Source organism: Pipra filicauda, unplaced genomic scaffold (genome assembly GCF_003945595.2).
Source record: "Pipra filicauda isolate LSUMZ 115617 unplaced genomic scaffold, ASM394559v2 scaffold122_size2191957_pilon, whole genome shotgun sequence".
Classification (NCBI taxonomy): Eukaryota; Metazoa; Chordata; class Aves; order Passeriformes; family Pipridae; genus Pipra; species Pipra filicauda.
In genome coordinates, this window is record NW_024103685.1 from 1,897,623 (window position 1) to 1,907,683 (window position 10,061).

The window sequence follows — 10,061 nt, forward strand, 5'->3', positions numbered from 1 at the left end:
TGAACTCATGGCAGATATCAGCAGTGATCGCCAGGTATCCTAGTTCAGGAAAAAGAAGTGATCTGAAAGCCAAGTCCCTGCTCTCTTACATACCAGAAGTAGTTTTGACACTCCAGATGAAAATATGAGGCTTTTCTCTTATCCCTGAGGCCACATTTCAATATTGCTCATGCACCATGAAGCTCTCTTGAAAATGTCAGTCGGGGAACTGATATATCTGCTAAGACTATAATCCTCGCATGCCACAGCTGCTGAAAGTCACCATTTGTGATAACATGCCAATTATTTTTCAGGAACCATGGCAACAAAGAGGAAGAGCAGCCCACTCCTCTCTTAGCTGCAAATCCCTGAAGGCGTGATCCTCGGGCTTCCCCGGGGCTAACTTGGGAGATCCAAGCAGAATGCAAATATGTTGAAGCAAACTACACTCTAAAAAGCAACAGGGAAAAAGATTACTATTTTCTTTGACTTGTGCGTTTAGCACTATCCAAAGTTTTAGTTTTGCATGGAGTTCTCTGCTGAATTTGGACATAAATTGGTGCTCTGGCCATGTGAACATTACCGTGCTTACCTTTTGCTGCAAGCCATGATATACTCCACAATGTGATAATTTGCAGCATGTTTAGTTTCCACACTTGTATCAATTAAATTCCTTACAAAATTATTTTAATATTCAGGCAAAACTTCTGCTTTGGACTTTATGTATGAGTCAAGAATTCATTGGTGTATGAGCTAAAGTTGTTTTAATTAGCTGACTAAAGCTGGTTTATTGTGTTTTGGTTTGTTTTCGCCTCTGGATTCTCCCTCATACCAACAGGTGTAGTCAAAACATACAACTTTTTCAGAAATTTCAGATTTGCGAGTGGCAGGAGCCAATAGTTTGCCTCTCCTGATTGTCTACTACCAACCACAGAACCTCCCCATGCTGGCTCTGTCTTAAGCTTGGTAATTGTTTTTGACTAAATCACATACATCTTGGGGTGTATGGGGACTGCACAGGGGACTGAGAAGGTAAATCCAGTGCCAAATTATGCAGTAGATCAAACGTATGAGTCTTTCACCTCTTGAGATTTAATGTAGGCTTTGATTCCAAAATACTAAGTGCACCAGATATATATGTTTATAAATTTTTGGAGAGAATGACATGGATGTAATATAGGCAGGATGGCGCACAAGTTCATGAACTCTGCCTTTAACTGAGTTCATGACAAACTTATAAAGATGTTTCAAGCAGTCCACCTATTAATAAACTATTTTATAGGAGTGAGGTTAACTTTGTAGAAGAAAATCTTTTGGGTATGTATATATAGGATAGCACAATGTTTGTGGCCAGAACTCTACAAACTAATTTTTCAGTTCAGGAGTGGAATTGAGGGAAAATAAAAATTAGTACCAGGCCGAGAATCATTCTTTTGTTCTATATACTGGTGGGATATACACCAGTCTCCATTAATGAGTCAGTGCAGTACATGTCCCCAGATGGATGTATTTCCTCCTTCTTTCTCCCTGTAATGATAAAGAGTTTCAGTTTAGTTCTTGTTGGATAGCCAAAATATTAATGGGCAATAACAGCCTATGAAATATTACCACATATTATTTCTTTGCATAAAAAATTGCCAAAAATTGAAGAGTTTAATCTTCTTAGGGTCTTTGAAGTACTTCCATTGCTTCTGACATGTTTTCCTCTAACCTTTAATAAATATGTCTTTGTGCTGCTCAATGGTGGTTTTTGTTCTTTAGGTGGTGGTTTATGACCAGTTATATAGGTAGTCTGCTGCATGCTTCCAATCACTTGGGTACTGTTGTCTTGCTCTCACATCAAGGAAGCATCCTCCCGGGCTGTAGCACTGTGCTGGCTGACCACAGATGCAAACATATAAAAGTTCTCATGACTCCTAAGTACAGCAGTACTGGTGAAACCAGCACAGAATTAATAAACAGAAATAAAAACAGTGACGGTAAAAAGGTAGAAGACCACAAACACCCAACCCTTGATTTAGTTTATGTCCAAATACAGGTGATTGACAAATGTGGGTTGTGGTTTGGTTTTTGTGGATGGGTTGTTTTTTTTTTCCTAGCTATTTTATGTGGTGAATGGGAACGATAACAAAGGAAAAATATTATAGGTAAGAGTAACTTGCTGGGTTTTGTCACCCGTTTGGGATGTCAGAGGAGTCTCTTGGTTCAGGGAGTGAGCTACTGTGCATTCAGATATCCTCTGGTAGTACTTAGTATATTCCACACTTTTGACCAAAGCAGGATACCTACTTTCAGATATGACTTTTAGTAATCTTAAAATAGTTCAATATCTCTTTTGTTTCTGTCTTTTGCCTAGACCCTATAATTCCTTTTTAAATTTAGAACTCAAATAGCCATGGAGAGTTTCACAGGTAGACAGGATAGTGCCAGCAAAATGATCTAATTTTGGGTGTTTCAGCTAGAGTATCAGCTTGGATAAAAGCATCCATACCTTTTAAATTGTTCATGCAATAGTTCAGTTTAGTTTGCATGGTCAAGAGTCCCTGAGCAGACTGAAAATTGCAGCCTGCAAGATGTAGTGTTTGAGAAAATGCCTCTTCTATTGCTTAGTACATCATTATTTTAGTGCTTGAAGCTCTTTTTCAAAGAGAGCAAAGAGCTTTGCAGAGGCTATTTTCTCAGTTTGCATGTTTGATCAAGCCCTGAATTTCAGAAATTGCAATTTACTCAAGAAAAATCCAAAGTGATTATTTAATTTTTCATTCATAGCAGGTAAGTATTATCGTCTCCTAGGTAAATGTTCTTAAACCGTCTAGACTTTGACCTGCTCATAATTTCATTGAAACTTGTAGTAGAAGAATAAAACAATAATTATCAGGGGAAGCTTCTGTTGGTTTATGCTCTCTGTGTTTCCTAGATATTGTTGGTTTCTCTAGGCTGTTTCTGCCTCACCTTTATTTCCAGAGTTTCTATGTGTAAATAGACTTATTGGAGGTACAGTTTTGGGTCCTGCTACCTTATTATAGGTGCTGGACTAGCAAGGGCAGGGGAAATTAAAATAGTGACTGTTCCAGCACACTGCAGTTTCTGAAAGGCCTTCAAAAAAGAATTTGCAGCAGAAATGAGCTGAATGGTGCTTCATAGGGGTGTGTCACAACTTCTTGGTTTTGGACCTTTCTGAATCTGTAATATGTGTTCCTTCAGAAGAAGGTTTTTGCGACGCATCTGCTCTCCCCAACACATCTGCCCTCTCCATATCCTTTTGTATTGCAACCTCTGTTACCTTGCTATCCTCAGAAGGTGTTGCGTAAGTATTCACTTACATACAAACAAGATTTCCCTCGCCTCTTACTTATCATTTTTATGCTATCCCTTTATGCCAGGAGAAATGCAGCCTGTCAGAATTAAGCTCCATCTCAGTATTAGAAAAACAAAGTATTAGATGGAGATATTTGCAAAGTTACTGTAGCATACTGATATATGTTCAGTGATACACCTACTTGAGTTCTGTAAAGCAAGAATGGTTCACTGTGTCTCATCTTAAAAGAATAATCTATGTAAAATTTAAATGTTTTATTTGTGAAAGCTGTGAATAATGTTTAATCTTCATATGGTTTCCACTTCTTTTTTTTCACCCAAGACCTTTAGTTTGAGCCACTTTCAGTTCTAGTAAGAAAACACTCAACAAATCCTCAGGTAAATTCTTAATATATGAGTGTTTATGATAAATCTGTAAGATTTTCGTTTCATTTGACCTCAGGATTCAGTCACTTAGAATCCATGAAATTTATGAAGTCTGATACCTTTGCCATAAAACTGGCAACATCTGATGGTTTACAAGAAGTCCAAGTTGACAGAAGAACATGCTTGTTTGGAGGTTTTAACTTTCCTACATGCTTCGTTTTCTTTTCCCAATCCATATTTTCAGAGGCAAAACTTCCATTTTGAAATCTAGAAAATAAAAATTGAAACAAAATATTAAATACATGGTTCAAAATCAGTGTCATGATTTGAATGCAAATCTGAATATCTGAAAATGTGAAATCTGAACATTTTCAAATGCCTTCCATTTTGGTTTCTTTGTTTACCATATCAGAAAACTATTTTTTATGTTTTCAAATTGGGAGTTTTGTAATCTATTGTACCGCATGTTCATAATATGGCCAAACTTTCAATCATTAGTATCATTAAAAATGCAGAAAATGTTATGATAATTAAAAACTGTTTTTATAGTAGGTGTTATCATTAGGCATCTAGACAATTAAGCGGTCTGGTTCCTTGGGTCTAGGGTAGCATTTATCATGCAATAGTGAAGCAGTTCTGGAGTGAAAAACCAGCCAATTTAGAGATCCTAGCAGGAATGGAGAAACTCTCCACGAAGGCAATTGAACAAATCCTTCACTTACAGTAAATGCCATGGTATTTTCACACAGTAATTGCAGGAGAGATCAATTTTTAGGATGGCATATGGAAATCCACAAAACAGCACAGTGCATGGTGCTCAGTTATTCTAAGAAGTAGGAAAAACTGACTGTACATTCAGGGAGTTAAAAAGAAAAAAACCTGTACTATTACTTCAGAATAACAGAGAAAGGAAAAATAATATGTCTGGTTTGGTTTTTTCTCTTTGTTTTTTTAAGGAAATTATGATAGGGAAAAAAGTAAAAATGGTTTACCTTTGGCAGGTATCTGCTCTTGTATTTTCTTAATCCAATTTAGGCTCTGCAAAAGCCATGAAAAGGTCAGGGAACAGGTGTCAATTATAGCCAAATATAGCAAATATAGATCCTGGAGTTTCCTTAACCTTCACTTAGCGTTAGACATATATTTAAGGGGGAAGGGGGGGAAGAAACAAAGTAGCAAAAAAAAAGTCAACATATAGCATGTAGATTTTTAAATTTGGTGTGGTGTAATTAGGCAGTGTCCAGGTGTAATTATGATCATTTCATTGTATATGCTGTACAGTATTTCCATAATGACTGGATGGGATATTAAATTTTCATTGTTCTGTACTTTAATCTTAGAATTCATTGTTATTGATAACATCAACTGATACCATGGTATTATAAGAGTTAGTATCTATAAAGTCTCTCTTCAACCATCCAGCTGGTTTTGACTCTTAGTTCATCAGGTATTGAACATTATAAAACAGTACAGGATTGTTCCCACCTAAAAGGCCAACACTCTTCTCTATGCATATGATGAAATTTTATTCTTCTTTGTTTCTTGTTAAGCACAATAGTAATTCTCTTTTACACCCAAATGCCTATTTTTGTAATGGTCTCCTAGTTCCTCTGATGATGGCAGTAATCACAATGAGAAAAAGCAGTGGGTGGGATCCAGTTCATCTAATATTGGTCCAGATTTTCTGTCATGGTCTGTTGCTGGATAATTTATTTTTGATTTTGTAGTTCAAAAATTATGGGAGGTGGATCCCTAGGGCTGCTGCATATTCAAAGCTCTTATTCTACCAAATACAATTCCAGATGCAACTTAGTCCTACCAAGGAACAAAGACCTATGGACCACAGATTTCAGAAACCTTGCCGTGAACAATAGCCCGACAGTCCTTCATCTTCCCTGGTAATACTGAAAAGTGGGGGATTTCTAGTACATAAAGCAGAAGTTTATCTTTTAATTCGTTCTTCAGATAAAGATCTATACAACCAAGAACTCACATTTCAGTTAGAAACTCAAAGCTTGTGCAATTGTACTAATGATCTTCTTACGCACAAAGTTAATGAGACATAAAGTTCCCTACCTTCTTAACAAACACCAAAAATACCTGCCAGCAAGTACATATTTATTTAATTTTTTTTTAGCAAACATTTATTCCAGTTACTGAAATCAATTTCTTAGTTAACTAGGATGCATTTCATTTCACACACTTCTGTTATGTACCAAACATTGCTAAAAATTTACAATGTGGATTGCATAAACTCTTGTCCTGGACTTGGAAGGAGGAAGCCAAGGATACACTGCTGGAGGCAGTCTGCTAAAGGGTAACTGGTGACAACATCCTCCCCTTCGTTCAGCAAGGACTTCCTTAGCTAACTTCACCATGACTTGGAAAAAAAAAAAAATCCTAAAAGGCCACCAGGTTTCAGCTGAAAAAACGTCTTCCATCAGGATATCTTTATTTTTTTTCAGTGGCCTTTTGGGCTAGTGCACCTGTGCATAAACTATACAGAAAGATTTAAAGGTTTTCTTTGTGCAGGTTTTGCCAGTCTCTGTGCATACACAATAAGATGTACAGAAGAGCATAAATTTTGCTCTGGGCATTATTACTTCCCCTGTTGGCAGCAGGCTCTAAAAAGGCAGTAGAATTTAAAATACAGTAAATCAATTAGAGGGGGTGAGGAAATTTGGAAGCAGTATTTTGCAGTAAGGCCCTACTGCAGAAGGAATCTAGTATGTTTTAGCCCACATTCTGCCCAGAGCTTCCGTGACAAAAGTTTGACTGGGGAAAACACAGGCTCCTCGCTCAACAAGATGGGGCAGCTTGATTCATGGGACATGGAAAAAGCTGATACAATAAATGTCTTCTTTGCCTCAGCAATGTGCCTGAGCATCAAAAAAGGCAAATGGCATCCTGGGCTGCATTAGGGGTAGTGTGCCAGCTGATTGAGGGAGGTTATCCTTCCCCTCTACTCATCACTAGTGAGGTCACAGCTGGAGCGCTATGTCCAGATCTGGTCTCCCCAGTACAAGAAAGACAAGGATATACTAGAAAGACTCAAGTGAAGGACCACCAAGTTGAAGCAACTGGAGCATCTCTTCTACAAAGAAAAGTTGAAAGAGGTGGGACTGTTCAGCCTGAAGAAGTGAAGACCCAGAAGGGATCTCATCAGTGTGTTTATATGTGTTTCCAGTGGTGTCTAGTGACAGGTCAAGAGGTAAAGGGCACAAGCAGGAACACAGGAGGTTTTGTTGGAACATCACGAAACACTTTTTTAATGTGAGGGTGACTGAGCACTGACACAGAGTGCCTACAGAGGTTGTGGAGTCTCCATCCTTGGAGATATTCAAAAGCCATCTGGACACGGTACTGAGTAACCTGCTCTAGATTGCCCTGCTTGAGAAGTGGAGTTGGACCAGACGACCTCCAGAGGTCTTTTCCAACCTCAAACTTTCTGTGATTCTGGGATCCCAATTATATATCAGAGGGTCCCTAACCAAGGTGAAGGTCATTTTTTCTTTCAAGACAGAAAAAAATTAGGATACATAGTTCTGGTGTAACTTCAGTATTACTGCTTCTCCAAAGTTATGCCTCGGAGAATGAATTTGCCTTCATGGTTTTAGAAGGCAATAATTGTTTTATCAAGTAATTCTTTCTCTCTAAACATCTGTATGAGGAACATGCTGACATCAATAATTTAATCTCTCACATGCTTTCTAGTAGTCCATAGAGTCTAGTTACACAGTAGACCATGAAATTAAGTTACCACTAGACACAAAAGGAAGAACCGTCTGCACCATTATTACACAATAAAGAGAGCTATCACATCACCTTTTTGTCTGCCTAAACTTAAACTTAATCATAATGTAGAGAATCTTGTTTTCTTGTATCTGTGAGTGGTTGTAATTAATGCAACAGCTGCATATTATAGATGCCTATAAATCAGATGCTAGGACTGGATATAACATCTATAGTTCTAAAAATCACACTGTTGTCACAGCCTGAGATAACAAATATCAATTCTCTATAAGGTTTAAAATGATTTTTGAAGTATTTTGTAAATGTGTTAGTGTATGGCAGGGAAGGAAAAACAATTATACAAAGTGGTTTATGCATAAATGCATTTTATCAAAATGGTACGAATATAACAAGTGATGAAAAAAATGTCCTTCCCTTCTACTCTTTCATTATCTATAGCATTCTGCACCTTTTCTGCAGCTGAAGAACCAGTTGAAGTAAGTATGGCAAAATAAAAGACAAAGCAAAAAGTACCTCTATAGTACTATAGTATGCAGTAGCAAACATTGGAAGAGAAGAAAGAGAATATTAAAAGAAACCCAACCAAACAGCAAAATCCAAGAAAAGTAAAAACTACATTTATTACATTGATTTTTTTTTTTTAATCAAAGTGTGTGAAACAAAGTCTTCCCACAGGAAATCTTGAATAGAAAATGGAAATATTCTCTAGGAATTAATCACTTTCTTCACTATTGAATATCTCAAGAATTATTTTACCCAAATAACTCTATATAATTTCTATGGTCATTTAATCTCATTATGTGTCTTTGTAGATTTCTGTTTTTGCATCTATACAAATCTGCAGGAAGTGCACTAGGATCACTTCCCAGTAAGGTACTGGAACAGTATAGACAGGCTTGTGTACTTGAACACTTAATAAGGTGTCCAGGCTGGATATCTTCTCATCTTAGTCCATAACTATTGAGTGACCCCCAAAAAAACATTAATTTTTGTCATGCAGTTTCTTATGACTTGGTTTACCCTACATGACAGTGTAGGTATGTTGGTTAATTTGATGCAGAACATTGTGGCCCACACACAAGGGCTCTATGATGGCTATTATCACCACAGGAGTCATCTGTGCTCTTTACAGATGGCCCTCTCTGGGAAAATGCTGAACCTATAGACTCCCCTTCTTTTTCATTTGTTATTTACATATTCAGAAGAGCCAGAACATTTAAGTTATTAGAAAGAAAAAAAGAGATTTAATCCCCCTGAGTGTATATTGTACAGTTTACATTCAGTGCAGCTGAAACTTGATTCAGAAGCATCACGAACGTGTGTAAATTAGTTTACATAATTTTATAATTAAAGATAAATCTTTAAACAGGAACATAAACCTGGGGGGTGGGGGGAGGCTTAACCACAGAACTAAATGATGTTCTGAAATAAAGCTTTAGAATGAGAAGATGTGCCAACCCTTGTTGAAAGGACCTAGGAAAACTGAGATACAGAAGGGGAAAAAAAACAGGTGAATAAGAAGGAATTGCTAGCAAGAAGACTAACAGGTGACTATTCTTCCATGTTCTTTTCAGAGCTTCCTTTTCCTGGCTTATCCAGACAGATGAATGAGGTCTGTACCACTGCAGTCCAAGATTATGAGTTTTATTCTGAAGGCTGAGCAGTTGGTTGATGAATGTAGAATCTGTTCATACATGACAAAGACAGAAAGAGGATGCATTTCTACAGGAGTAAGAAAACCTTGTCAAAGTTCTGCAACTGGAGTCAAAGAAGTCTGTATTTTCCGAAATGCAGTGAAAGAAAATGAATATTTGCATTTTGTTTGCATTTACTTGCATGCCACTGAAAAAAAAAGGTAACACTTCTATCAGTATTTTTAAAATGTGTGTTCGAACTGAATAAAATGTGAAATGTTGAAATCAGTTATCAGGGCACGGGAGGACAGCAGTTACTTCTGGGCAGTGGCTTTGTGTAACTGCATCAACAATGTATTTAAGGAAGTCTTGATCTGTGTACTTATCATATTCCCTTCAACTCTCCTACAGTGAAGTTACACAGACTTCTGACCAAGGCAATATGGAAGTGTTTGATCCTATATCCAAAAAAATTCTCTAGTCTTTTGGCTAGAGTGCACTTCTTTGAAATTTCCATATTTAAGTGGTAAATAGAAGATAAACTATTAAAAATACTTTTTAAAATCCAGCAGGAAGGATCTTTACCCTGCTTAAGATATCATGATTATTGTCTGTGAGGATCACAGACATCTGATTAAGAAATGGAAGGGGAGTGGGAAGAACCACTTGCCTGTCAGACTGACCTATATAGGATTTAGGGAGATAGCCTCTGCTCACAGGAGCCTGAGATCAAGCACTTCTCCTCTGCTGGATGGTTCTGAAATGTGTAACTTTGTGGCAAGCAAGAGCCATGCTCATTTCCACCTAATCCAGAGCTGTGTTCAGCACCAGTATCATAGAATCATAGAATCATAGAATCATAGAATCAGCCAGGTTGGAAGGGACCTCAGAGATCAAGTCCAACCCTTGATTCAACACCACCGTGGTTACCAGACCATGGCACTAAGTGGCACATCCAGTCTCATCTTAAAAACCTCCAGGGACGGAGAATCCACCACTTCTCTGGTAGCC

At 37.5% G+C, this 10,061-nt stretch overlaps 1 long non-coding RNA gene across 1 annotated transcript; it reads right to left on the bottom strand.

The window, feature by feature from the left end:
- Nucleotides 1-1,397: 1,397 nt before the first annotated feature.
- Nucleotides 1,398-9,843, bottom strand: LOC114003583. Its single transcript, XR_003546300.2, has 4 exons — nucleotides 9,734-9,843; nucleotides 4,656-4,701; nucleotides 3,783-3,930; nucleotides 1,398-1,506 (listed from the first exon to the last, which is right to left on the bottom strand). It is a non-coding gene; the product is annotated as an uncharacterized LOC114003583 (long non-coding RNA).
- Nucleotides 9,844-10,061: the final 218 nt, after the last annotated feature.